This window comes from Sturnus vulgaris, chromosome 13 (assembly GCF_052056855.1).
Source record: "Sturnus vulgaris isolate bStuVul1 chromosome 13, bStuVul1.hap1, whole genome shotgun sequence".
Taxonomy (NCBI): domain Eukaryota; kingdom Metazoa; phylum Chordata; class Aves; order Passeriformes; family Sturnidae; genus Sturnus; species Sturnus vulgaris.
Window position 1 is genome coordinate 12,364,227 of NC_142255.1, and position 27,822 is coordinate 12,392,048.

Below are 27,822 nucleotides of genomic sequence, written 5' to 3' on the forward strand. Positions count from 1 at the left end.
ATTTTCCTTCAGGTGTGTAGGGACCAAGTCACAGGTCTGACATTAAGGATAATGATCACAGCTGTTTGGAGAATGAAATGGTGATAGCTAGAACAAGGGAAAATGACACATACATGTTATAAAAAATGTTTGCAAAATTACTTGTAAATTACTTGTCATTTGGTCTCCTGCAATGGCAAACAGTGGCCACTGAGTGAAAGCTCTCCAGAACTGCAAGACAGCAAGAGTGTGATTTTCAGTCCCATAGAAATACAATAGTATATCAGACAGATCTTTAAACATGTTTCTTACTAAAGGAGGTTACAGCCCTGATTAAGAAATCCAGATCCTATCTGAAGAGGCTGTTTTGCCCATGTGGAACATCACTAAGTCAACAGGAATGAAAAATTCATCCACTTCCTAGAAAGAAAAATCCATCTTCCCTAGAACCACCTCCATAGCTTTTGGTTACTTCTGTCAAAATCTTTAAAAGAAAATGGTCACAAAGAGACTTTAAAATAAGAGAAGTGGTGACAGTTTAATGTGTTAGGAGAAGAAGAGCTGGTTAAAACATTATAAAATGTGACCCTTCTAATTGCTTGGGTGGTTTAATGGACATAGTTGACATTTTAGCTGCTCGACACATCATGCTGAAGAGATGTGTCAGATTCCCCCAAGCTTACAAGGCAATTTTCCCAAGTAGATTGTGAAACTGAGAAGATAAGTTCTTTACAATTCAGGGGGATCTGTCATTCAACTGGAGAGCAAGTATGAAGATAAGCAACGTGACAAGTATTGGAAATAACAATCTTGATTTCTGAGAAAAGGTTTTCTTGCTTTCTTGTTTCATTACTCTTGCTTTTGTCCTGTCATGCTGTCGGCTGTCGTGTTGGGGCATAAAACCTTAGAAATGAAAAGATCAAAACATACCCTCTCCCTTTCTGGTTGACTGACTCTTCAAAAAATGTTAATATCTCAGGGAAAAACATTTTCTCGATGAAATTTCCAAGTGAAGGTTTTAAAATTCTTGCAGAAAGAAAAAAATGTATTTTTCTTTCTCTAAGACACGCTAGGATGTCACTGGCATCAGGAAAACTACTTTGATTTTCAACTGGTTTATACCAGAGACACAAACTGAGCCTCTTTTTCCAAACACAGACACCATGAACTGAAAAGCATCCCACAGGCTTTCCCTTCTTCCCAGTCTGTGAGGTGCTGATAATCCTCAAGTGCCACAGATATGCTGGGACTCTACAGTTTTCCTCTGGCTAGGAAACCACTGCTCACTGCCTCCTGCATCTCTTGCTTGCTTTCCACTTAAGAGCATCAGTACAAAGCAGCCACAGGGACACCAAGTCCACAGAACCAGCAGATGTGAAACCCAGAGGTGAAGGATCAGCACAATTGCAAACATTCACTGCAAGAACAGAGTTGACAAAAGTGCAATAATTTCTATTTCAGCCAACGGCAGTGAAGGAGTGACTAAGTGAACTGGTGTAAAAATCAACATCATTTCCTAGAGTATTTTAGAATTGCAAGGCATAATTTTTTTTAATTCAAAACTGACACTAATTTGGCCGTGTGGCAGTCTCTTATGACTGTCTAACACCTTTTTAAGCTTATAAAAGAAAACAGCACATACTGCCAAAAACTCTGCTTACTTTAATAAAGACTAATAGCAAAAAAGAAAAGTTTCACAGCCTCCCCTGATGAGTTGCTGTGAAGTCTGCAGGCAAACAGTAAATGCACAGCTTCACCTGCTCAGTGGGAACCAAGGCACTTGTCTTATAATTTATATAAAAATCGGAAAAGGTTTAGGAATCTTATTTACCTTGTAACCAGTACTGCAGGTGTCAAGGAGTCTCCAGTTTTGTGCCACTGGAAATCTCACAGACCTGCATGGAGAGAACTATGAAGCCTCTCCCTACATTCTTCTTTCTTTATTGGCCCTTGCAACAGCTGAAAGTCAGGTTGATGGGACACCAAGGACCTTGGTGCTTTGATGGTGAAGTCTGAGGGACTCAGAGACTGCCAGGAGATGTGGTGCTGACAGTTCTTGTGATTTCCCTGTGAGTTTCCCTCTATTTGGTATTCCCCTTCCAAGCCTTGCTTTATTTACATTACAACATGAGAGTTTCAGCTGTCATTAAAGAGCAAAGGGGTTGGTCCTGTTTCGACATCAGCACTGCAGACTCCAGAATCAAAAAAGGGAGGACTAAAAGACCTGATAGTTCTTGCTTAGTGAATTTCATGACTTTAAGGTGGTCCCAGGACCGTGAGGCATTACTTGGTGCTCTCTGCTGAAGGAAGAAGCCCTTGGACACCACAGGGCAGTGAGGTTTGATGCTCCTTGGAGGCACTGAGGAGGAAGGATCACAAACCAACCACAGAGGGTGGGAATCTGGCCTGAGCTGCCAGATTAAAACACCCCCAGGAAAGCCCATCCCCGGGATTTTTGGATCTAGAAACCCTGCCAGAGGAATTGTTTTTCCCTAGGCGTTTCTTTTCTTGGGCAAATTACATCCAGGAGAAGAGGAGCATGAAATGGGAATGAAAGAAACCAAGCAGAAAGGAATTAACTGTACTCTAGGCACTTAGCTCAGAAAGGATTTGCCTGCAATGTTAGCTGAAGGACTTGGATCTCAGTTTTCCATGCCAAGTAGCCCATCCCTAGACTGACTATCTTGGGCTCCATTCAGCATTAACATAGGAGTCACTATTTCCTTCAGCTGAAGGATATTTTCACCTGCTTGCACTAGGGGAGAATACAAGTTATTTTCTACCAGAGCTACATGAAAAGGAGCAGAAAAACAGATTTTGTAATAAAGTTGTTAAGATCAAAGCAAACCATCTTTCTCCATAATCGGATTCACTCTTTCAGGCTTTTGATCTGAAGTATGGCACTCAGAATTCAGCAGACAAACAAAATCCTCAGTTAGTCAGGGTGCTGAGAACCAGACTGAGGCTGAAATATTCTAACACTTATCCTCTTCAAATTAAACAAACCCCGCGGCACGAGACCAATTTCTTCTACTCTGCACATACATACATTTCCCTCCCAAAACCCATAAAGTGAAGCATTTAATATGACCTTTACTCATCCTGCTGGATGCTTATTAGTTGAAAATGTTGGTAAGTAATGGATCCCAGAGAAGTAAATGTTTATGCTTGCCTAAACCTAGCCAAGGAAATTTTCTATGGTGGAAAAATTGTCTCACCATGTAGAGTGCCATAACCAGGAGGATATTAATAGAAATAAAAATATAAATGCCTAGTTGTTTGCAACTCTGAATTTAACTGTTAGGTTGCCAGAGCAGGGACAATTATTTCTCCAGAGACACAGAGCCAAACTAAGTGCCAAGGAAAAATCCCTATTTCAAAGGGACTGTTTCATAGGAGCCCAATCCTGTTTCTTCCCAGCCAAAACACACCAGGGGTTTCAATTCCAGTGTTTAGATACTTAAATAGCAACTCCTGCTCTCTGCTGTGCAACTAAAGCAAATGCATCCAAATTTTTTAGCTTAAGGAGACATGCATACTCTATGTTTGACTGTGACATTCACTGCTGGCAAGGTTTAAGGCCACCTCCCAGCCTGTGATTTCTGCACGGGAAATAAGAAATAGGTGTAAGTTTACATCTCAACCACCCATTTCACCATCCTGTACACAAGGAGGATGTACCAGAGAAGTAACATCTTCCATTACTCCAACTTAATTCATCAGAACAATTCACTAAAGCTCCATGATAGCAAATGGGACAAATGCTGGAACAAGAAAATACCAAACTTTCCCCCAGCTGGATTTCAGCTTGCATCAAAATTACACCAAATTTCCTGTTCACCCTTTGTGTGAGTAGTGCTAAGAAGCTTCATTGCCTCCCTCCTCACCAGAATATCTGGTGCTGCTGTGCTGGGAGTTACCTGTGTGAGTTTCCCAGGACAGATCACCCCATTCCAGCAGGGCACAGTGAGAGATGTGGCACAGGGAGTTGTCTGCTCTGCCTCTGTCACCCAGCCATCCACATCATGGAACAGGGACATTTCCATTGTCATTGTTTCCAAACCACTGGCCTGGTCTGCCAAAACCACTCTCAGTCCAACCTAGAGGAGAAAATAAGGTAAAAAATCACTGCTTAGCTCAAAATAAGGACTCAGCTTTGCAGTATTGTGACAGTGATAGAGTTGGAACTAGGCAGCTCTATTGCCTGAGCAGAGCTTTGTTTTGCCTCTTCTCTTTAGAAAAAAAATGTCACTCGTGCTGGTTCTCCTTCTCATTTCTGAATACCAGGAGATATTTCTACAAAATTTAGACTTTTGGTTCTTTGAAGTGCACCCACACCACCATGTGTTGCTTGAAATCACAGAACAATAAATTGAACGGTGGCAAAAGAAGAAGATGATTGAAAGTGCAGGAAAATACTGGATGATTATGAAATTTACTGAGGAATATCACAGCTTTTAATAAAGAAAACAAAACCAACCTGGCTATTTGAGGAATTTTCTCATATCTTTTCAATGTCCACTTTAAGTGGTTCTGTCAGTGCCATTTTTTTCTTATTGTTCTTCATAAACCCCCATAAAACTTATAAAAGTTTTATATTCTCAGAATTGGCTCTCATGCACATTCCAATATAGCCATGATTATTTTTGTTTTTAGGAAAGAGAAATAACAGGAAGAAGTATTATCCTCATTGTGCATAGCTCAGCTCTCAAGATTTTTCAGTAGCTAAGTAAAAATATCTGCCCTGATATGAAAATCCAGCAAAACAAGGAAACTGCAGATGTTCAGCAAAAAAAAGCATGGAATATTTTAATGCCTGCAGATGAAATTATTACAGGGTGTGAAGATTAAGTTCCGAAGTAATCAAGAAAATAATTACTCCAGGTCAAGCACTCTGAATGAATCTGGCAACAACACGTATAAAAGCAGACAGCATAAATAACAACAGGATTGTGCCAACCCAAAGGACTGTCATTTGTTCCATTTAGCCCAACTCATTTTAATTGGACTGTGCACATGAGTAAGAATTAGGGTCAGTAGGATTAGGCTGAAAGTTTATTAAGGGCTTTAAAGGCTTTATTGTAACAATAATAAACAGAACAGCTTAGAAGAATAGAAGGGTTATTGTGACTCTGAGTTGGATGAGAAGTCCATCACCTTAAAAAAAACCCAAACCCTGCAGCAACAACTATTTGCAGAATAAAAGTCTTAACTCCTTTAAAATGAAATTAAAGCCTAGAACCATTTTCTGCCACCTTCTTGTCTAAGTATGAATCTCATGAACAAATGTTTGAAGTCTCCTTTAAAGGAGGCCCAAACACTTGGAAATTTAAGGTGCATTTCTGAGGTTTTTAAAATCTTTTCTTGCTGTACCACAGGAAGTTTTTCCCCAAAAGGCTCCTTGGCCTTGGCCTAGAAGGATCTCAAAAGTTGTTTTCTTTTTCTCAAGTTTGAATTTATAAAAGATGAGATAATAAAAAATGTAAACACTGTGCAGCAGCTCAAAACTCCATTACAAATACTTTGTGATGGCACTTCTGGAGCTGCATATGAAAACACTTCACTGGGGAGGAGAACAAAGCCAGCTGCACTTCAAACCAAACAAGGCACAGCCAGTACATCTTACATTTGATCAACACTCTCAGTGTTTCCATCCAGTAGACAGTTTTGGTGCTAATTTTATTCTTATCTCTAACATTCTCCTCTAAAAAGTCTGAAAGTCAGAATTAAAGTGGAAATGTTAATGAGCAGTGTCACTTTTTGTGTAAGACTCAAGGTTACCTTACTTTGGTACACCATGGGATAGGAATGCAACTGAGTTTGCAATTCCAGCTGTGGCAGTGTGTATTTTTTTCTAAGTGAGCACACAGGAACTCTGCTCCTCAGGTTTGTTCACGTGGAGTTAGGAGTGAGCTAGAAGGTGCAGAGACAGGTCACATCTGGATGCCACACTACTATTCAGACACCCAATTTTCACTAGGTGTGGACTACCTCTGAGTGATATGGTATAAAGGTTACTTGAGTTACCTGTCTGAAGCCTGACAGTGTTCTGTTTGTAACCTCTTAAGAATGTGCTAACTCAACCTGTGCAAAGGCAGCACACCTAACACACCTGCAGCAAACCCTGACAACTGCACTTTTATATTAAAAAACAATAATGTGCTGGAAATCATTGTAATAATTGGTAACTTCTTGTAACCTTCAAGTGTTGGCACAAGTTGCCAACAAAAGACATCTCACTGTATCACTGTTACCATTTTAATAAAACCATTTTCATCCAGTGGGAATCTTCCTCTCTTTTACCACCCAAGGTCTCTGTCCCCATGGCTTTTCCTCTGCTGGAGTGATGCAAATCCTCACCCTGCCAAGTTCCCTTTGGTCAGGAGTCTTTTTAGGGTTGAGACTGGTTTTCTTTCTGCTGTCTGTTTCAGGAAATAACAGACTTCAACTCACTGTCTGCTTTTCTTTTTCCCATCATGAGCTGTTTGCAAATGTGTGCTTTGACGCAGAAACCCAGCACTAAAACAACACAGGCCAAAATAGCAAAGTCAACATCAGGAAGCTCTCATCTCTTAGCTAGGCTGGGCTGCAATCCTATGGGAGTTGCTAGTCCATAGCCAGGGGTCAGTACTGGCCTCTGTGATCTTTTCTGGGGACCACAAACCCACCCAACGCAGACCAGTGGGATTTCTTTGGCAGAAGCAATTCCTGAGATGCAGCAGAGTTGGCACAGGTAGGAATGGAACAGGATGGAATCCACCCTAAACTCCTGGCTGCAGGGACGAAATTACCAAAGGGACTTTTAGCAGTGGATGTGAGCTGGGAAAGTTTGGGAGTTTTCTGCACCTGTTGCAGGTGGCCTTGCTTCTGCTTCTCACCTCACTCTGTGCCTCCGGGGGACAGAGGGGTGAATGGCTGCAGTTTTATGACTAAAAAGAGATATGTCAGGTCTTCCTAAGAAGTGGTGCAGCAGTGTGGGGACATGGATTGATTCAGAGATACAGGAGACCACAGCCATCAGTCATCCCTCAGCTGGGTTACAGCCAACTGCTGCTTCCACTGCTTTGAAATAACTTTGTAAAAGCACTCTTCTCAAAACAAACAGACAAGCCCAGTAATAATATTGCAATGGATAAATGCATAGATAATATGTGAGGTTGAGTTTTGTCAGTGGATAGATAACTAGAATCCTTTGTGTGGAGTGCAATGTTTAGGTCTTCTGTTCTGCTTCACTGTTATTTTTATGCTGGAATTAAACAAGACCTGACTGGCTTCATTATTTTGTTGTCTAACCAATCTGCTGATTAGTCTGATTAATTATACAATTATCCTTCAGCATGACTAATAGTTTTGTCATCACTGTACAACTTGCAGTAATGTTTAATTTCTTCTTAAAGAACAACAGTTAAATGATTGTACTTTAGGGAATTAGTACTTATCCATCCTTTAAAAACTAATAAAATGAAGCCTGGAGATGGAAAATTAATTAAAATGGTTGACAGGCTCTATCTTAACTAGGCAAAGATATATTGTCTCATATAGCAATGAGCAACAGCAACAACAAAAAAATAAATTGTCTCTGGTCCTACAAGCATAAAATCAGATGTAGCACATCTGGGTTCAATCCAAATAAGATAGAATCAAAGTGAAAATTGCTGGGATGTCGGTGCTTAAAAACATATATGGTTTTTAATCTGGCAAAGTACCAGCTTCAGAATTTGATTTTTTCTTGGAAATTTACAAATAATAAATATTTATTGAAATAATGTAATTAGGATTTGGTTGGATTTGGGTTTGATTTTTTTTGTAACAGGCTTACACTGCACTGGTTTAATTTGCTTTGCAGAATTATTTAGGAAATCTCACCATTTTTACTTCGAAAACCTTAGCTTCTAAAGGTGTCGCAGTACTGAACTGCCTCTCAAGCAGAAAATTCTGCATATTTAGCAGGCTCATTGTGACTTTATTAAAGACTTGCATTTTCAGCCATTCAAGGTATAATCAACCCTTGGCCAATGTGCATAGATATCACTTGTCTGAAACCATTCTGGTGGACAGTCTTACAGCCACTACTGGAGGAAATTCTCCACTCTTCCTCTCCTGATTAAACATTTTTTCTCTAAGCTCCCCTCCCCAGTTCCATGTTGATTTTCTTGTCAATGCTCCCCAAGACCATCTTATACTCATTTCCCCAAGGGAACACATGAAGAAGGAACAGCAAATTAATTCTTATTCTTGTTCCAAAGGTGCATAAAGCATCAGAGGTAAGTAAGATCTCCTCACCAAAATGCACAGAGCCCGTGTTTTCCTTAGAGGAGCAGTCAGGTGAGTGCAGTCAACATCATCCTTTCATGAAATACCCCCTGGCTGTTGGTCTAAAGTGTGCCAGAGAGGGGACAGATAAATGTTCTGCTTGCCAGAGGGACTGATGTTGGTCAATCTCAGAGCAATGGAAATTTTCCTCAAGATAAAGCCAAACCTCAAGCCAAAGTTACTGTAGTTCATGGATATCCCAACAACTAAGGACCTTGTTTGAAAAAAGCTGAGGAGAGGTCATGATTCCTGGGAGAGAGCCAGGTGGAATCCATCATTTCCCAAGCCAAGTGTCCAGGGCCACGATCCCTGCAGGAACCCAGGACAAGGACTGGAATTGCTCAGCATTCTACAGCTTCTGCCAAGGCACAGATACAGAGCCCCATTCTGTTGTCACAGCTCAAGGGAAGTCCCTGTTGTGCTCAACAGGAATTTCACAGCTGATCTCAGAAACCGGGTCATGGCTTTGCTTCTCAGTGCATTTGCTATTTCTGTGGAATTGTTTTGCAGCTCACTGGCTCCTGATATCTCCTGTGTGACCCTCTCCACCTCTGAGGCCCTCAGCAGCTGGCAATGCTGCACCACCTAAGAGCTGTGTTCTGGGTGTTCTGGTTACAAGGTGAAACCTTTCTCCAGTGCAGGTTTCTTTGTGTATGTCTGCCCAGGCATAATATCATCACATTTTACTTGATTATAAATAACTTTCATCACTAATAAGAAAAGGGTTTCAACATTAATTGATGGCATGCACCAATGTGACACACATCTCTGCTTGGAAATCCTGCTCTAGGATAGATCTCTCACCACTGCTAAAAACTTCAAAACCTTTCACATCTAACAGCAAATATTTCTGCTTCTCTTACTTACACTTTCCTCCATCAGCATCTCTGACACGTTGTTCTGGGGGCTGATCTGCCAGGGATTTTTCATGAAGAACCCGATGGCACTTGAGTATCTGTCAACACTTGGGATGAGCCTCCTGAAAGTGCATCTTGCCATCCTGACAGACCCATCATAAATCTGGAATCCACGGATAAGGAATGTCCTACAAGATTTAAATACAAACACAGTCCTGTGTAAAAAGCTTGGGCAAACTCCATGTCTTCTGATAGCATAGAAATATATTTACAAGTAGCTAAACCACCTTTTCTTTCCCAAAACTGGGATCTGAAAACTCTTCATATGTGAATAACAAAATCCTCCTGAATATCTTCTGCAGGATGAGGCTCAAAAGCCAAAAAAATTACTCATAACCTTGCCTAAAATTTGGGTAAGCTGGAGTAAAGCAGCTCAAAACCCCTGTCTTCAGCCACCCAGGAAATCATCACCACAAGAAGCACCCAAAGGGCTGTGTGAGGCAGCACTGCCATCAGTCCCTTGTTCAGGGCAGATGGGTTTCTCAGGAAAACATCAGCATGACTGAAAATAATGGTAGCAGTCAGACTTCCTGGAGACAAGTGTCTCCCTGGAAGCAAGTACCACAAGGACAGGTATCAGATATTTTGCCATACTCCTCCCCAAGAGTACCTTGCTTAACAGCACGATTAGAGCTTATCTGAACTGCAAAGGAGGTTTTTTGCAGTTTCAATTTAAATAACAACACAATAGTAACTGAGGATAGCTCAGATTATTCTTGTTGTCCCTAGAGAGATCCCATTCTGTTGTCACTTATGGTCATGTATAGCCAGAGCTGTGTGCATGACATGTCTAATTATTACTGCTTATTAATTAATTTTTATACCTCATAGAAGGTTTAATAATTGTTAAGCCTCACCAAAAACATATATTAAAGTAGAATTTAGGCTTAGGGCAGCACAATTTACTGTGAGGACGTGGGTAGGCACTGTGGTTGCTAGAGAGGAGGCTGTGCTGCTGAAAACAGAAAATTACACATAGTTGTCAAAAAAGACAAAACATGTTATAATGAAAAATGGTTTCTCCTTTTTCAAACTGGCCATGTCTGCTCATCTATGCCCATAGGAGGGAGGGTGTCATGGTGTGTGGGAGCTGCACCCTCACCTTGGTGCTGCAACTCTGAAGCACCACACAAGAGCCATTTGGCACAAGTCAGATTCTCTAATCCATTCTCCACTGACTAATAAACTAAGGAGAAAACTAAATCAAACACATTCAGTCAAGAATTCTCCCAAGCTGTTGGCCTGAAGAGTAAGTTTATTTGGATGCTTATTATTTCTGGCCTGAACAATAATTTAAGCACCTGGTATAAATTACTCATTGGTAGCCGCATTAATTCCTGGAGCTTTTCTTCTACCTTAAGCTAACACCAAGAAGAAATGGCAGAAGAATAACTCACTTGTTTCTGGGCAGTGTTCTGTGTTCTCCATTTGTCCCTTTTCCCCAGTAGCTGTTTTGGCCTCTCTGGGAGCCAAAGTTGCAGCTTTCTCCAACTAAATTGGAGTGTGTCACCTCCAGGCTGGAGCTGTCATCTGTCAGGAAAGTCCCAGCACTGCAAGCAAAGAAACACCACATAAATATGCAGCACAGCACACCAATTAATTAACACTTCTAATTACACCACAGACACAGCAAAATTTGTGTCCCTAATTTGGAAAAAGGTGCATGCACCGTTATAACAGCCTGCTCTAAAATATGTTTAGAAACCAGCAAGTTAAGGACAAGGTAGCTTTGGGATTGAGCATCAGGACCTCCCATCCAGCAGGAAATATTCTGCAGTTATGATGTATTCCCCAGGCATGCTGAGGCAAGGAGAATGAAAGGTTAAATTGCCCCTTGTATTTATGGCTACCCAGGGAAGACTTGATGTGGTCCAGAGGGGAAATGTGAGCTTTTCTCCTGTCTTACACCAATTAGCAGGGGAGTGTCTCAGTTTCCATCCTTGAGCATGTTACACTGGGGGAAGAAATGGGAAGAAGACCCATTTTAAGAAATTACCTTGCCAGAGTGAGTCCAATTCCATTGTCTGAAAACCTGGGACAGAGGAAACACAGTGGTGTAAATGATGAGGAATGTCTGCAGTGAATTTGGCCTACAGACCTATTTATGCTTGTTGGGAGAGGAATGATATAACAGTAACCTACCTTCAGTCGTGGAAAATAATGTCACCACCTCTGGCCCAGGCCCCATGGTCATTATTTTCAAGAAAAATAAAACCATCAATCATGGCAGGAACTCATGGCTTTTCAGGATCAGCATCTTGATGTAGGCAAAACCTGAAAAAAGAATCTTAGTCAATGCAGCACAAGAGACACAGGAATCAACTTCAGATAGAGGCAGTAATGCCCAGCAGATCTTTTTTGGCTTCCAGTTATTGGCATGGTGGGTCTAAAGAGGTGATGTGCCCTGAATCAGTCAGGCTATTAGCCTAATTTCACTTTTGAGCTTTGGTGTAAAGCAGAAAACAAGAAACATCCATAAGGACCAAATTCTGGCCCAGGTGAAGTGAGCAGGTGATTTCTCACAGGATACAAATGGGCCCACAGCTACTCCTTAATTTAATTCAGTGTGATTTAGAGGCATAGAAAACATTTTTCCCAAGTCACTCAGATCCTTTTGTAGATGTCCTTACAGGGCCCATTGACAATCTCTCTGTTGATGCTAGAAAATCAATTAGATACTTTCAAGAATCTCATTCAGCAAGGATAACAGAGTAATTGGAGCTGCTCTCCTTGCATGTACAGACCAAACCCGCATATGCTTCTGTGTCTGCTGAAAGAGAAGCTGCCAAAGGCAAAAAAAGATTCTCCCTGGGAACTGGGTGCATCTAAATTGCTCCCAGGCTATTTATTGCCACACTGGCTGTTAATGGTAGATCTGTGCTGTGTTTGGGAAAAAAATCACCATTGCTTTTTCTGAGTCTGCCCTCATCTCCTACTTCTTCCAGCTGAGGTACAAAGGCACAAAAGTGTCTCCTTGGTCCCCAAGGAGGTGACCCTGGCAGGGAAGTGTCACGAGGGACACACTGTCATCCTTTCCTTTCAGTCTTATGGGAACATCATATCAACAGGAGATGATGGAAGAGGGAAAAAGCCAAGGCTTGACCAGAAGCAGCAGCTGATTTCTCTGAGCTTCCTCACACAGACCCATAGGACTGCAGTGAGGCAGAAAATGGCCTTAATTTACCTGCTTCCACTCTGCGAAAGGAAGCTCAGACATTTCAAAGCAGCTGACAAAACCTTTGAGCCTACTTATTTTCCTCATTAATCCCAGGCCAGTCTCAGCAGCCTCTTACATCACCTTTCAGATGTAAGTTCTTCTAAGCAATTAGTAATAAATGTTACAGTTTACAAACTCACTAATGCACTAATGGGATCTGGATCCCCTTCCACATGTTTCACTGCTTAGTCCTCACAACCAAGTGCATGGGTGTCCTTTTTGGCCAGCAATAACACAAACAATCCAGTGCATAGCTATGGAATAGTCGTCTCTTCACATCAGAGAGAGCTTGTGTTTTTTTCAGATGCTCCAGCCATAATGAGGCATTAATGATCTGCTAAATGCAGCGCAGAAGCCAAGATCCAGCACAGCTATCCAAAACACCCAGCCATGCAGCATGTGCTTACCTGGCATTATCGACACCGAGATACTCCCTGGGATCTTCAGCATTGGCTCGCGTTGTTTTTACTCCTTTTCCAATAAACAAACCAGCCTGGAAATGCACACGCCTCCAATTACTTTCACAGATCGCTCAACAGGGAGTGAATATCCCAGATTTTATCAATGGATGTGGGCAGGCAGTGCATGCAGGCACAGGAGCACCAGCAGCCAGGGCTCTTTTCCCTTTTGGTGTCTCTTGGCACTGCTCAGCATGACATTAGCACAGGATGTAGCACGCTGGAGTCAGGACACAGCCTGCCCTCCATATGTTATACATCAGCATCCTGGGCTCTCTCCTGACCCAAAGCAAGGCTCTGAACTCCCACTCTCTCTCCCTCGCAGAAAGCAATAAGGGACCCTGCCAAGCTCTTGATAACTTTTTGGAAAAAGAGTGTTGTTAAGAATTAAGGCTTTAAATAACGAGTGACGAGTCCCCCGACAGTCAAAAGAGAACATGAGCTGCTGCAGCCAACTTACAGGCTTTGGGCTAGAGCAGCAACTACCATGGACCACGATGTAAAATATACAAAACACAGACAACAAAACCAATTTCAATCTAGAATATTGAGAAATAAATTTAAAATTATTTTTATGTCTTACAGGTTATCAAGTCAACAGTATATTTGGGGAAAAGTGTTTTTGTTGGAACTACTCTTGAATTTTTGGTCTCATTTTCCAGAGGTGATGAGCAGTCATTGGCACAAATTACTTTTCCTCTTCCCTTTACATCCTGGCACCACTGTGGTCAGCAACAGTGCCTGTCTCTCCTTATATCTCACTTTAGAAAAGGTGTACTCATAGCCTGGGCACATTCCCTCTCACACAGTCACCCAGCTGAAGCTCCTGCAACGGGACCCCCACTCTCCTCAGCTCCCTCTTTAATATTTAGAACAAACAGGGCCCCCAAAAGTTGCTTGTGTCTTGATACAATGTTAAAAAGACCTTTATCAAAATGTGAGGCATCCACAACTGTCACAGAGCAGCACACGCAGTCAATGTCACACTGTTATAGTGACATGTAAACATAAAAACCATCCACATGCCTTGAAACTGGAGTGGGCTCTGTTGTAAAACACTCCCGGGGGGGATGCTCAGCCTGTTCCTCTGGATATCTTCCCTCAGGCTGTCCAGTGGGGAGCCAGTGGAAGAGGCACCACATCCCAACATCCTGAAAGACAAAGGGAGGATGGAGAAATGGGGTACAGGTGACCTTGGGAGTTCAGCTTTTCACACTGTGCTGGCCAGATTTCTAACCTGAGCCTGTCCATCCCGTGGGTCCTGGGGGACACACAGCAGCCCTTAACTCCTACAGCCCCCAGCTTATCCTTGGCATGCACTGTAGGACCCCAGCACACACACAAGGGTTTAAAAAATGCGTTTACTGTGGGTGAAATTCAGGCGTTTATTAAAAAACACCCAGGTCTGTGCAGGTATATAAAGCACAAACATGTTTTGGGTAAATATAAGAGATCATAATAAGGAGAGAGCATGTATTCATATATAGAAATATAAAATTTTATTGAGCATTTAACTATTAACTACTAATAAAAATCAATATTTTTTAAGAGATATCACACACTATTTCCAGTTACAATTTTGAGAGAAATCAGTGGAGGAGTGTAGGCAAATAATTGCTCTTAACAGAGACAAAGGTTGTAGAAATACATATCCAATTTTTATGTATTGCTAAAAACTTATTGCTCTTGATATCAATAAATAAGTGTAGAATATTTGGGAAGTAGAGGCAAAGCATAACTCTGCCATTAAATGGTTTTACCTGAGCACCAGCTGCTGCATTCTCTATTAAGTTGTTGTTTGGATTTGCAATCCAGAACATGCTGACAGCCCTGAAAAATCAAAATCAAAATGATCCTAAGCAGTTACCAAACAGGAAGGGATACATTTTCATAGCACTGCCCTGGACTTGAGCCACAACTCTCCTATTGACTTTAAAACTCCACACAACCTTTTAATAACACTCTTTAAGGAAAATAAACCATCTAATAATGTTAGACATGGTCATTTATGGAGCCACATGCTGAACGTATTGTAAATTATATGTGAACATTAACACAAAATCCATGCTCTGTTCAATGCAGCTGAAGGAAATCCAAGGGTTGGGGGATTTTTTTAAGTTAAGGAGCTTTGGAAAATGTCTGAAATGCAAAACTTCTGGTCTGTTGTTTGAAAGTTTAGGGGCAATGGCAGGAGTTAGGGGATTCTCTATGAGTTTATGAAGCTCCTATGTGAAAAAACAAAACAAATATCCTTGCAAGCCACAATGGCCCATTAACAACAAGATTAAGGAGATATAATGTTGATGTTTGTCCCAGTAAGGAGCTCTTCTTCAGAGGGAAGATCACCAGTGGTACACACAGAAGCCAGATATAACTATAAATACATTGTCATCTGTTGTCTTACTTCATTGGATAGCATCTTTTGCAAGTAAGTAATAAAGGTCACGTATAAAAAAGCTGCTGACCTCTGTCACTGTGAGAGGTGCCTCCATCAGTCCTGGAGCTGACACGAGCTGCAGGCAGTGTGCATAACTGTGGACTGATCTTAAAACTACTCTGAGGAAGATTACGTGCATAATTAAGGGGAAATTGCAAAATACTGGATTTAAAAATACCCTCAGCTCTCAGAGAGAATATTTGATTCAGTGTCATAGAGTAAATATCTACAAAAAGATGCATAAAGATAAGTGTGTCTCATGTGATAAACCAACAAATCAATATGGTTAATCTAGAAATTTTTATGACTGCAACATTTCCAAAATTAAATAAGATATATTTTAAAATGCACCATGCAAACTAATTTATATTAACAAGATTCCCCTTCTTTCTCCTCCATTCTCAGAAGGTGCAGGGCCACTTCTTTCTTGTAATGATCATCTTGGGTAGAGAGGGTATTTTACTATTTCAGTCTATTTAATATTAATTGACATGCTCAGGGATATGGCATTAAACCCTAATTTGACCAAAAGGACTTAGCAAAAGCCTCCTTTGATGTACAGTCTTATGAAGATAAATTCAAAAATCCTTCTTTTAAATGTAAATATTAAATCAGGCTAGTTAAAATACCAGCTATTTGTTACTAAATCTTACAGAAACCTTAACTTTGTACTCAAATGATCCCTGTCAGCATTTATATTCCCTCTTCAGGCATACAAAATTCCTGTTGACGTCAGTTATGTCTGTGCAAGACTGCAAGATTAACTAATATTAACCTACTTGGTTATTTTTGTATACAGAGGGATACTTGAAATAAATCCATTTTGTGGAATCATATCCTGTAATTTCCCCTTGATGGGCTGCAACTGTACATAACATCTGGAGTCACAAACAGTATAGTCCCCATAGGTATATATATAAAATCTGCTGGATTTCATTGTTTTCCTGGCAGTCACCCCTCAAACTTGTCATTTGCAGTTCTTGTTTCTGCCTCAATGAGGTGTCCAAAAAAGAGTAACAAATGAGGCACAACACAAGCAGGTACCCAGTTCCCACTGAGTGTTGGAAATCCACCAGGACCCTACATATGGGTACAGCACCTTGGAGTGAGCCACAGGCAGGGTAACAGAGCACTGACACTGAGCATGTCCTTCCCAGCCAGCTGAGTCTCATAAAAACAAATAGGAAATGGATTTAGGCAAAAATGCAAGTGTCCCTGCCAGCCTGCTAAGATCAGTAAGCCTGGCTACTTCCACCCTCCCAAATGATGGGCAGAAGCTGTGCCAAGGAGGACATGGAAGACTAGAATTTTTGGACAGAAAATGCAACAACAAACTGCTCATTGTTTGAAACAGCACTTCAATTGTAGAGTTTCATTTTTCTGCATTTAGCTGCAGTTTAGCTAATTGTGCTTCAGATGTCTGCATGAAAAGCCAGACTTGTATCCAAAACCAGATTTTAGCTTTAATTAATATGATTAGTCTCAGCTTCAGGCTTGCATGGCAGCCCTGAAAAGTTACACACACGAAACTGTAGTGATCTCTCTCGTGACCAGGGCTGATGTGATTTAAAGATCACTTACATTTGAACTCAAAGAAAACAGTCCATGCCATCAGAACAAAACCTCAATAACTGATCAGTTCCAGCATATCACTGATAGAAAACCCAAGCCTGGAAAGGCACCCACCTGCAGCACTGTCACAGTGGCATTTTACTGTATGTGCCAGCATGAAACACTGCTCCCAACACAAGCTGCCGTGGCCAACACCAGATGATTAAGGTGCCTCTGAACACTGAATTATATATAGTCCAGCAACACAATATAGGTGACCTTTATGCAGTGCAACGTTAGACATGACAGATCCAGCAGCCTGCACACGCCTGACATGTGCCCAGCACTGAGCACATCCCAGCCTGCTCCAGCCCCCTGAGCAACCCAAGCTGCTGCTGCCTTGCAGAGCAGCAGATGGAGAAGGGCAGTGCAGACAGCTCTGCATGACCTGCACACGGTGGAGCACAAACCACTCTGGCAATGTGCATCTAAAATTACCTCCTCTAAAACCTCAGGATGGGAGGGGGGAACCTCCTCTCTGGTTTGCTCTGTCTCAGGGGCTGGAATTTCATGATGTGATGCTGAAGCAGGTACCTGTCTGTGTTGTTTAACTGCCTTGCTCTGATACACATGCTGTTCTCTGCAACTGCAAATTATTTTAAATTCTCTTAAAGAAAGACTTTTTATTACATTTTAACTACTCTTCATTTTAATGACTATAGATCAAAGCCACATGATTCTTTCAAAGAATCACATATTTAATCTTTACTATAAAATCTTCTCACTGGTTCAAGTACTACAAGCTCTCAGGATCACATAATCAAGGCTGGATCTCACTTGGATTCTTGAGTGCACTATTGCACCCACACATCCAGATAAATCCTTGAGTATCTCCCTTCTGACAAAGAGCAACACCATACACCATTCTTCTAAGGACCATTATTAGCATAGGCTTTATTTTTCATTCCAGACACGTTACTTCAATTCCAGAGGTGTAATACCCAAGGGGAAGAAAGAAAGCTAAACTAAATCTACACATACTGGACAAGCCTTCTGTCAAACTAAGGACTCTGTACACAGAATTAGGCTCTACAGACAGAGAAAATCACAAATCTGAGAAGGCAATCAAAAACTGTGAGTGATCTGAACAATATAAATCAAGTTTAGGATACATGAAGAGTGCTCCTGTGTTGTACAGGTCCTGTATTGCCTTTTTTGATGAATACATTCTTTCAGGGGACCCTTTCACACATGGAGCACACCTCTATTTTGTGTCCTACACAACTTTTTCAGTTCTTACAGGACTAAGAAAAAATTGCCAGGAAAAACACAGGAGGTCAGGGTGTCTGCCTGAGCACACACCCAGTGAATGAGGAAATGCTCACAGACACCAAAACATCAGTCAGGGTCCTGCAGAGCACACAGCAACTGGACATGTTGGGACTGGAGCAGGAATCTCTCTTTTCCAGCTGGGACATGTATGGCTTTTGTTGTGACCTTTTTTTTTAAATTCCTCTTCACAATACCCGTGTGAGGATCTAGGTCAAAGCCAAGCTCCTAAGGTCTTTCCTGGCACTTAAGTGACCATTTGGGTCAGTTCTGCTCATATTTCATTCCCTTTGTCACATGAACATTTTGGGATATAGTTCATGTTGCCATGACTTGAACAAGCCCTGTCTTTTTTTATCTCGTTGCAAATTAAAGGTCCATTGCTTCAGTCAGCTCCATTTATACTTCAGTGCTTTAACTTTAAATGAAAGTTCCCATTGTCACAAACCCTCCAGAATTACCATGGCAAAGATTTCCCTATATTTGATCACACTACATCTGATCTAATAATATTAATCAGGCTGAGAACCTGACATTTATTTGAAACAGCTGCATTACCAGGGGAACAGTCCTAACTCAAACAAGGGAGAAGTCAGGACATTTTTTTGGAAAAAGATGCCTTATTTCACTATTCTAATTCATCTTTGCATCCCAAATGACTCTCGCTATTTAGCCCTGACTAAACAAAGAACTGAACTTGTTATTAATAAAATGTCTCCTACCAGAAGGCCACGAGTTCCACGTATGGCAACTCCCAGAGAAGCAGTGGTGATGGCCAGGTTATCGAGGTTTCATATCCTCCTCTCTCATCCACATCCTGGGCCAGGTGAAAATGCACTGGGTAACTGCCCAGGATTTGTTGTCCCATGTTTTTATTAGTTCCACTCCTGACATTTGAACAGAGAGAAAATTCCTTAGGATCTGTTGAGACAAATGTAGATCCAGGTAAGGCGTTACAATAGAAAAACACACACAAAAAGAAAAACAGGTTTGGTTTTTTTCCTCTTTCATTAGGCAATATTTTTGCAGAGTTAAACATGGTCTGGTCCCGGGAGGAAGTGTGAGCTCCCTGTTTCCACCCACAGCAGCTCAGGACCTGCAGAGCCGTGTGCCAGCAGCTGCACACCTACAGGCACAGGGCTGCCAAGGAGCAGCTGCCAAGCAGCATGTGCAGTGTTTAGCAATAGCAGTGACAGACACCGTGCTCCTGCCAACTGCAGAAAGGGGCAGCATTTGCCACCAGGCTCTGTTTCCTGGCAGCTTCTACTGTCGAGTGATTTTAGCCCAGACCTGCTCAGTTTCCACTGCCTGGTACAGGAGCAGCTTTACACAAAGCCCCTGCAACAGCAAGAATGCACCTCCACCCAGAACACGAGACAACTGAGAGGAGGCAAAGCACAACAGGGTGAGACCCAGCACTGCTCTGAGCCAGGGAGGGAGCAGGTTTGCTCTGCAGGAACTGCAATTTCTCCAGTGGCATCTCATGAACTAACTGCATGAGCCCTACTGACAGCAATGCTGCTAAAGAATCCCCTCGAAGGGTATCCCCTAGAAGGGCATGTTTTTGCAGACATAGTGAAGAAAATGTCTCGTTGCAAGTCTGGTTTTGCAAGACAGCCTAACAAATTTCCCCCGTTTTTATAGACAAATATACTTTTTCCCACACACATAATGGTAACCTGATGCTTTATATTGCTTGTTTACAAACCAGGAAAGGAACTATCTGAAACCACCTACAAGTGAACGTATTAAAAATTACTCACTTTAATGTGCCCTCCAAATGTATCAAAAGAGAAAAACTGGCATTGATATTGTCCATAACAGGAGTCTTCCATTTCTCCTTTAATAAGTATATTTCTGGTCAGAAAACCAACCTCTGCCCTCATATCAACACCATCTGACTTCTCCAATGTGAAGACAAAGTGGGCTGCCTGTGGAAACCAGAAAAACTTTTTATTCAGGTTGAACACTGAGTCTTTATTATTGAACTGTTCAGAGCAAGTTCACAACTTTAAGCAATCACCAAGTCTGGGGACATGCCAGTTGTTAGTATCTGATCCCAGAGGCTGCTACAAAGGACTGCTGTCTCTGGTAAAACTTTCAAGCCCCAAAATAAAATTAGGGCCTTCAGCTCTCATATGTGCCCTTGTGTTTATGGGGCAAAAATACTTTAAAAGACAAGTAAATATAAAATGTAAAAAAGACAATGTAAATATTTACCACAAATGAGTACCCTGATAAAAATATTTCATACCATCAATTTTTACTTGGTTGTTTTTCCTTGGACAAGGAAGGAGATTAAACTCTTCAGTTTGATGCATAGAATAATCTGTACTGGCAGTGATTATACCAGGTCACCAGGTAACCAATCTCATCCAACAGATGAAGAATTATTCCTTTGGACACTTCCACTTTAAATCCATTATGAGGCACGCCTGAAAAATGAAGCAATCAATTATTTTTACAGCTGCACATGGCAGAATCATGCGATTAGATGAAGAGCATACTGATTTAATTCTGATCTAGATAACCCTGTGCATAATAGAAGTGCTCTAGCATCAAATACGTCAGTGCATCTCTTTGTAGAAAGCTAAAACATTACTTTGAGAGAGTACTTCTGTTAGCTTGGTCAACATCCATGTGAGCCAAAGACCGGTATGATGATTATCATTTCACTGTTCAGATTCACAGCGGCCACACAGGAAAAGCAGAGCAAAGCAACAGAAGACAAGCAATTCTCAGGGAAGACTGAAGTTTTTATCCATCCCCTGAAAGCGCTAACAGTAAAATAGGTGCCGTTGTATGTGAGGAAATCTCTTTGGGCTATGGCTGACCCTATTGTCCCATTCCCGTGATAGTCCTGCTTCTGCTGTGGAAAGCTGATCCCCTCCCAGGACCCCCACCAGCGCCCAGGACTGCCTGAAGAAGGCGGGAAAGGAGCAAACCGGTGACACTCCGAGCCTTCCACCCCGCAGAGAACTTGGGCAGGAGGGACCGTGCAGCATGGCACAACTCCCCTCCGTCTGGCACGGGTGCCCAGATACCTATTCTCCCCCGGGCACAACCGCACATCCCCGGGATACCCACCGCATCCCCCCTGGGTACCCACCGCACATCCCCGGGGTACCCACCGCACATCTCCGGGGTACCCACCGCACATCCCCGGGGTACCCACCGCACATCTCCGGGGTACCCACCGCACATCTCCGGGGTACCCGCCGCCCCCCGCCCGCGGGCCCGGCCGAGCCCCGCTCCGCCCCTCGGTCGGGACGAGCCCCCGGCCGTGCGGAGCTGTCCATGGTGGCTCCGCTCCTGCCCCGCGCCGCTCCCGCCCCCGCCTCACCTGTAGCGCAGGAGGATGAAGCTGCCGCCCAGGCGGTCCCGCAGCAGCAGCCGCGTGTCCGGGGTGAGGCTGCGGGCGGCCGAGTCCCCCAGGGCTGCTGGGCCAGGAAAGCGCTGAGCCGGCCACAGGTGGGTGTGGAAGCTTCCGAGCCGTGCCGCCGTCCAGGACGCGCAGGTTGAGCCCGCGGCTGCCCCAGCGCCTCTCGGAGCACTCGGGGCCGTGGCGGAGCCCGCAGGGATGCAGCTTCCTGCCCCGGAGGGTCCAGGAGCGGCCGTGCTGCTCCAGGATGCCGCCGCGACCCACGAACATGAACTTGTGCCCAAAACCCTCCACGACCGCCCCCTCGGCGGCTCGCCCGTGCAGTGAAGTGGTGGCCCGCGAGCCGGAGGGGCAGCGCTCCGAGCCGATGTGCAACTCCCCGCCGTCGTGGATGAGGATGTGGAGCGCCCGCAGGGTGATGGGCGGCCCGGGGAGCGGTGGGCGAGCACCAGCTGCCCTGGTGGCGAGGGGAGCCGAGGGGCTGCGGGCGCAGCTCTGGGCCGGGAGGTGCCGGCAGGCACGGTCGGACATCTCCCGCAGCAGCTGGGGCTCCGGCGGCTCCGTTCACCTCCGGCGGATGACGAGGGAAGGCGGCGGAGCCCTCGAGGCGCAGCGCCGGCCCACGGCTCAGCCCGGCGGCTGTCGGAGCCGGGTCGCCACGGGGCGAGCTGCGGGGCGGCATCCGGGCAGGCCCTGCAAGAAACGGGCGGCAGCGACGGCGGCGTGGTCTGCGGGGCGAGGGGGAGCGAAGGGAGCGGTACCGACCTGATCCTGCTGCCGATCGCTGCTCCAAAGCGCGTCCCGCGGAGGCACCGGCACCGGGACCATCTCCGGGTCCGGCGAGAAGGGCAGGAAGAGCCGTGGCTCCCCAGGGCTCCCCGGTGCTCCCCAGGGCTCCTCGCCCGGCCCCGGGGCTCCCAACAGCCGCTACCTGCAGCCCGGGGCCGCTCCCGTCCGCAACACGTGCGCCGCGACTTTGCGCGGAGCCGGCAAAAGGCACACTTTGCTTTGGATGTTTGGATGGTTTCGTTGGGGTTTTTTGATTTTGTTTTTTTTCCCTTTTCTCCCTTCACTTAACGTCGCAACGGCGAAAGCAGAACCCCCGTCCCCGCTCCACACAACCCCGCCGGCGGCGAGCCCAGAGCAGCAGCGCGGACAGAGGGAGCCGGCGCGGAGCGAACCCAGCGGCCGCTCGACGAGCGGCACCGGCGGGTCCCAAACTTCGCTGCAGACACTTACCTGTCCCGATAGCGCCGACCGTGGGCTCTGGCCGCAGCCTCTCGGAGCTGCCGGGCACCTGGCGGGCAGGCAGGGCAGGGGCAGGCAGGCGCAGGCAGCTCCCGCTCCGCCGCTCCGGCTGCCTCCCCTCCGCCTCCCTTTTTATATCCATCTCCCAACCGCTGGCGGTGCCCGCACTGTTTACAGCGGCGGAGCCGCTGGCTCCTCCCAGCCGGGGACGTTCCCTCCAGCCTGGACCTATATCTACGACCGGCTCCCTCATGCCCCGCTGCCCGCACGGAAAGGTTTTCCCCAGCTCCGAGCTCCGGGACCAGCGGGCTCCTTGCCGGGCTCCCCGCGGGTCTGTGTCCCCGGCGGGGCTCAACAACTCCACGCAAAGGATGAGACTGGGTGCCAGCTGTCTCTCCAAGGGCAGAGAGCTGAGGCACCCCAGCCCCCAGTGTCCTAAACCGGGCTTGGCATGCCCTGGCCCTTCTTAGAGGGCATCTAACCCCTCTGGCACCTTCCCGTGCTGGTGTTTCACCTTGTACTGTCCTGTATCTGCCAAATCTATGGACGGCACTGTAACCCAGCAGCTCCAAGAGCTCCCCTGACAGTGGGTGAGCAGAGAGGTATCCGCCACTTCACCCCCCATCAACTCGTACTCACAATCTGCAGTGAGAGGAAGAGGCTTAGAAGGCACCAACACAAAAACGCCATGTGCTGGGACTGCCTTCCTGGCTCGGAAGGTTCCAGTATTAGTGGACATGGCACTGCTTGTCACACACTGGTGTGTTTTCCATAAACCCCAACATCACATTTTTTCCTACTCTGAAATACAGCACAACTGAGTTTCTGGATGATGCATAAATATAGGTACCTGCTTTACTGCAGCCACAGCCTCTCTCTCCGAGGGTCATAATCCCTCACCTCCACTGCAGAGCCCAACATCACGAGGACAAGCCAGAAGTGGGTAGGCAATGGTTCCAGGTACTACTTCTGCCCAAGGCCAAAGCCAAAGAGATGCAGAGCCACAAGTGCTGTCGGTCTCAGAGACATTTGTGTGCCATCATCTGGTCAAACTGTTCCAATCTGTCACCTCTGATATTAATTCTGGTGCAGGATTTCTTCTGAAAGAGGGCACAAAGACGCTATAGTCATGTTAATAAGGAGTAAGTGCTGTCAGACAAAATATGGGAACAGACTGGAAGCAGAGGGGGTGGGTGAGGGGCACAGCCATGCCCCTGCTCCAGGCACAGCTCTGGTGAGGGAGCAACATTCACTTGTGCTAAACAAAACCCATCCACTCTCTTACACCCGGCCCTGGGACCCAGAGAATTACTGAATCTGAAGATAAGCGTCCAGCCCAGGAAAACAAATCTAGATAACACTCCTTTGTTTCAATACTCCATAAATACAGGGAAATGCTAGAGCTGCCACCTTTGCTACCAGCTGTTCATCTGTCATTTAGTGCTGGCACTTCTATTCCTGTCTCAAATAGCTTTTGTCATTTTCCTTCCAAAAAAGCAGCATTAGTCAGCATTGTGCCTCCTCCTTATCTGAATATGACACATATCAATGCAGGTCATGGGAACGCAGAGCTGTTACCAGAAGTATAGGAGGCTTCACTCAGTTTTTTAAGAAAAATTTATCAACTGGTGGACGTTTCAGGCAAGACAAGACAAAGTAAAGTCTTTCTTTGGCTTTGCTTTTTTCAGCAAAGCCAAAGTCACTACTGCATACCTGGGACTTTTTCTGAAAAAGCAACCGAAATCTTGAAGGTGTGAGTATTGTTTAAATCCAGTAAAGGCATTTTCTCTTTCATAGCCAGAATTCAGACTAAGAGGGACTGAACCTATCACCTTGTTTTCTAAAGATTGCTGTCTCTTTTTACAGTAAACATAGAAGCATTCATTACTATCTGTAGAGTGGTGCTTGACGGCTGAACTCTTTCGCTCTTTAGATTTCATTTTTCCAAGCTGATTTCTGTTTTGCAGCAGCACCAGGATGAAGTTTACACCACAGCCCTCTGTTACAGGATGCATCCACAGCGTGAGAACGCTCCCGAGCTACTTCACACCTGCAAATGAGAAATCATGACTAATGCTCACTGCCTCCAACACGCTTGGTGCAGATCTTCCTCACAAAAATAACCAACCTGAGCCCTCCTCCGAGTGCTATTGTGGGTTATAAACTGCAGTTTACCATTCTAACAAACAAAAATGGGTCATTTTCTGTAATGGGCTGCCAGGGACGAGATAGTCTCGACCGTCCCATGTCTTGGCACGTCACAGTGACAGTGGTGCTTTGCCTATAAACACAGTTGTGTGTTCAATACCATATATCGATGGCTGGGATTTTCACGGTGAGGCAAGGGCGGAGAACCAAGCTAATGTGAGCGAGTGGCCTGCGGGAACTGACTCGCAGGGCGCAGACAGCCCTGTCCAGGGATTCAGCTCTAGCACACGAGTGCAGGGAGGTTTTTCCTCTGTAAATGACTTTTTTTCCTGGGCACACTCCCTCGCTGGGCGGTTTCCTGTTTCCTTCGGGAAAGGAAGGAGGAACGGAGGCAGCATCCCCTGAGCAGCACGCTGTTCCCACGGGGGCGCCGCGGGAAAACTCCGGCAGGGGGGACCCGGGGACCCGCAGGGCCAGTGCCAGCTCAGACCGCAATGTGCGAGCCCGGAGCCCCCAGGGACACGGACACGGAGAGGATGGGGAGGGACACGCAGGGGACACGGGGGGGACACGGGGGCGCGACCCGTCCCTGCAGAGCCGCGGGCGGCCGGGAGGCGGCGCCCTTGCACAGCCGCTGCCCCGCAGCCCGGCCGGAGCGACCCGGAGCCGTCCTGTACTGGCCATGGGCAACCTCCAATGATCCTGGGCAACCTGCACTGGCCATGGGCAACCTCCAGTGATCCTGGGCAACCTGCACTGGCCATGGGCAACCTCCAGTGATCCTGGGCATCCTGCACTGGCCATGGGCAACCTCCAGTGATCCTGGGCAACCTGCACTGGCCATGGGCAACCTCCAGTGATCCTGGGAAACCTGCACTGGCCATGGGCAACCTCCAGTGATCCTGGGCAACCTCCAGCGATCCTGGGCATCCTGTACTGGCCATGGGCAACCTCCAGTGATCCTGGGCATCCTGCACTGGCCATGGGCAACCTCCAGTGATCCTGGGCAACCTGCACTGGCCATGGGCAACCTCCAGTGATCCTGGGCAACCTGTACTGGCCATGGGCATCCTCCAGTGATCCTGGGCATCCTGCACTGGCCATGGGCATCCTCCAGTAATCCTGGGCAACCTGCACTGACCATGGGCAACCTCCACTGACCCTGGGCATCCTCCACTGACCTTGCCAAGTGCTGAGTGCCCCAAGCCTGGCTATGTCTTAGCCCAAGTGCTGAGTGCAATTCCTGGCCCGGGGCAGGACCCACCCATACCAGGCTGCACCCAGCAATGCCCATCCCTCACCTGCCCTGCTGTTCCTGCCAGCCAGCACCAGAAAGTGTATGAGATGTCCTCCTTGTGTACCTACCAGTTTGTTCTTCTTTGGGCTTTAATGGCATTTTTCTTGGTTTAATAATTTGCTTCTGGAGCAGAGAGAAGGCCTTGGACTGCTGGGCTTGAAACAACACTCCTATATTCCCAAGGAGCTGGAGCATCTTGTACAGCAAGAACAGCTTCACTTTCTGCTGGATCCCCTTGAAGGCACTGATGTGAATTTTGGGCAGGTTGGCATTTTGATCACAACGACAAAACCAAGAGAGATTCCAGGCCAAGCTAGGTCCAAAGGTATATATTAAAATATATCTGAAGGGTTTAAGGAATACTTCACAGGACAAGTGCTTTTCTTGTGGCTTCTTGCCCAGGTTCTGACTCAGCAAACTTCTCCTGTGATAACTCAAGAGAGCAGCTTCTGAACAGGCTGGAGGGTTTGTAAGAGCCCACAGTCCCAAGAAAGGTTTTCTTACTGCACAAGTCTTTCATAATCCATGTCCCATAGAGAACTTCTGGGATTTGGCTATGTTCTGAAATAATTATAAATACAATGAACCTATTAAACATAAACAGCAAAGAATCCCAGAGAGTTTGTTTCTTCAAAATATATATGTACCTAACTACACTTATGGATGTTCTGCAGCAGCCCTGGCTACACTGATCACTGCACCACTTTGACAAATACTGTATGTATGTTTCAACAGGCCAAATCAAGAGATGTATGATAGGTAGGTTTTAGGTACTAAAATGTAATAATGGTTCTATATATTTTTTAATTTAAAATACTCTTCAATGCTTAGGAAAACTATCTTCATTATTCAATCAAACACTCAAAGACTGCACAGATTCCCCTCCTCTCAAAAAAAAATAACTAACCCAACCACCAAAAGAGTATTTACTATTCCACATTAATTTTCTGAAAAACATTTTTAAAAAATCATTAAAGTTGTTATTCTTGTTAAAGACTTTTTTGTACTTGATTAAGATAGGATATTTTTACACTCCCACTGAGCCTTTGCACTTCGGGTTCAACCCCAGGGTCCAGCACAGACTCTATTTTCCCAATAGATATAAGTTGGGTTTAAAGGCTGTTTTGCTCTCTAGCTGCTCTTTGTCTCTGCCTGCTGATTAAAGCCATTAGTCTGGTGTAACCAGGTGAAGTTGTAGCTGCTCAAAGGCCACAGCAACTTTATCCTGTTGATAAAAAGGTGCTGGTAAGGGACAACTGGGTCTCTATACAGCTTAAATTTTCTTCTAAAGCAGTTCCCCTATCCAGGTCTCCTTCCTCCAGGCTGAGCCCAAAGGTTCAATTTACACTCTGGGAATGGATCAATAAAGCAATTACATGCAACATAAGTAGGCTGGGACTTCACCATAAGCAGGGCTGCAAACACAAAAGAAAACTCTGATAATTAAAAGGGACAAGGAACCCAAAACTCAGCGGCATATTGCCAAAAGTGTTTGAAATGGTGAATGTTTTAATGTAACAGCATACTGATGAAGGCTGGAGGTCAT

At 45.0% G+C, this 27,822-nt stretch overlaps 1 protein-coding gene and 2 pseudogenes across 4 annotated transcripts in view; all 3 read right to left on the reverse strand.

Annotated features, from left to right (window-relative positions):
• LOC106861372 (cell surface hyaluronidase CEMIP2-like) overlaps positions 1-22,162 on the reverse strand; it is a 44,284-nt pseudogene extending 22,122 nt beyond the window's left edge. Inside the window, exons 1-13 of the transcript XR_015806620.1 lie at positions 21,545-22,162; positions 20,984-21,120; positions 20,456-20,636; positions 19,965-20,132; positions 18,924-19,122; positions 14,645-14,714; positions 13,911-14,035; positions 12,834-12,919; positions 11,352-11,483; positions 11,206-11,241; positions 10,607-10,759; positions 9,160-9,337; positions 3,900-4,079 (exon numbers count right to left, since the gene is read on the reverse strand). The product of XR_015806620.1 is annotated as a cell surface hyaluronidase CEMIP2-like (transcript). The remainder of the gene's footprint in view (positions 1-3,899; positions 4,080-9,159; positions 9,338-10,606; positions 10,760-11,205; positions 11,242-11,351; positions 11,484-12,833; positions 12,920-13,910; positions 14,036-14,644; positions 14,715-18,923; positions 19,123-19,964; positions 20,133-20,455; positions 20,637-20,983; positions 21,121-21,544) is intronic.
• Positions 1-22,932, reverse strand: part of CEMIP (cell migration inducing hyaluronidase 1) — a 102,211-nt gene extending 79,279 nt beyond the window's left edge. For both annotated transcript variants that reach the window (XM_014889728.2, XM_014889725.2), the window contains exon 1: positions 22,823-22,932. The gene's annotated coding sequence lies outside the window, so the exon portion shown is untranslated. The remainder of the gene's footprint in view (positions 1-22,822) is intronic.
• A 1,533-nt stretch (positions 22,933-24,465) lies between these two features.
• Positions 24,466-27,822, reverse strand: LOC148222249 (uncharacterized; annotated as a pseudogene). Its single transcript, XR_015806621.1, has 3 exons — positions 27,803-27,822; positions 26,345-26,863; positions 24,466-24,881 (listed from the first exon to the last, which is right to left on the reverse strand). The product of XR_015806621.1 is annotated as an uncharacterized LOC148222249 (transcript).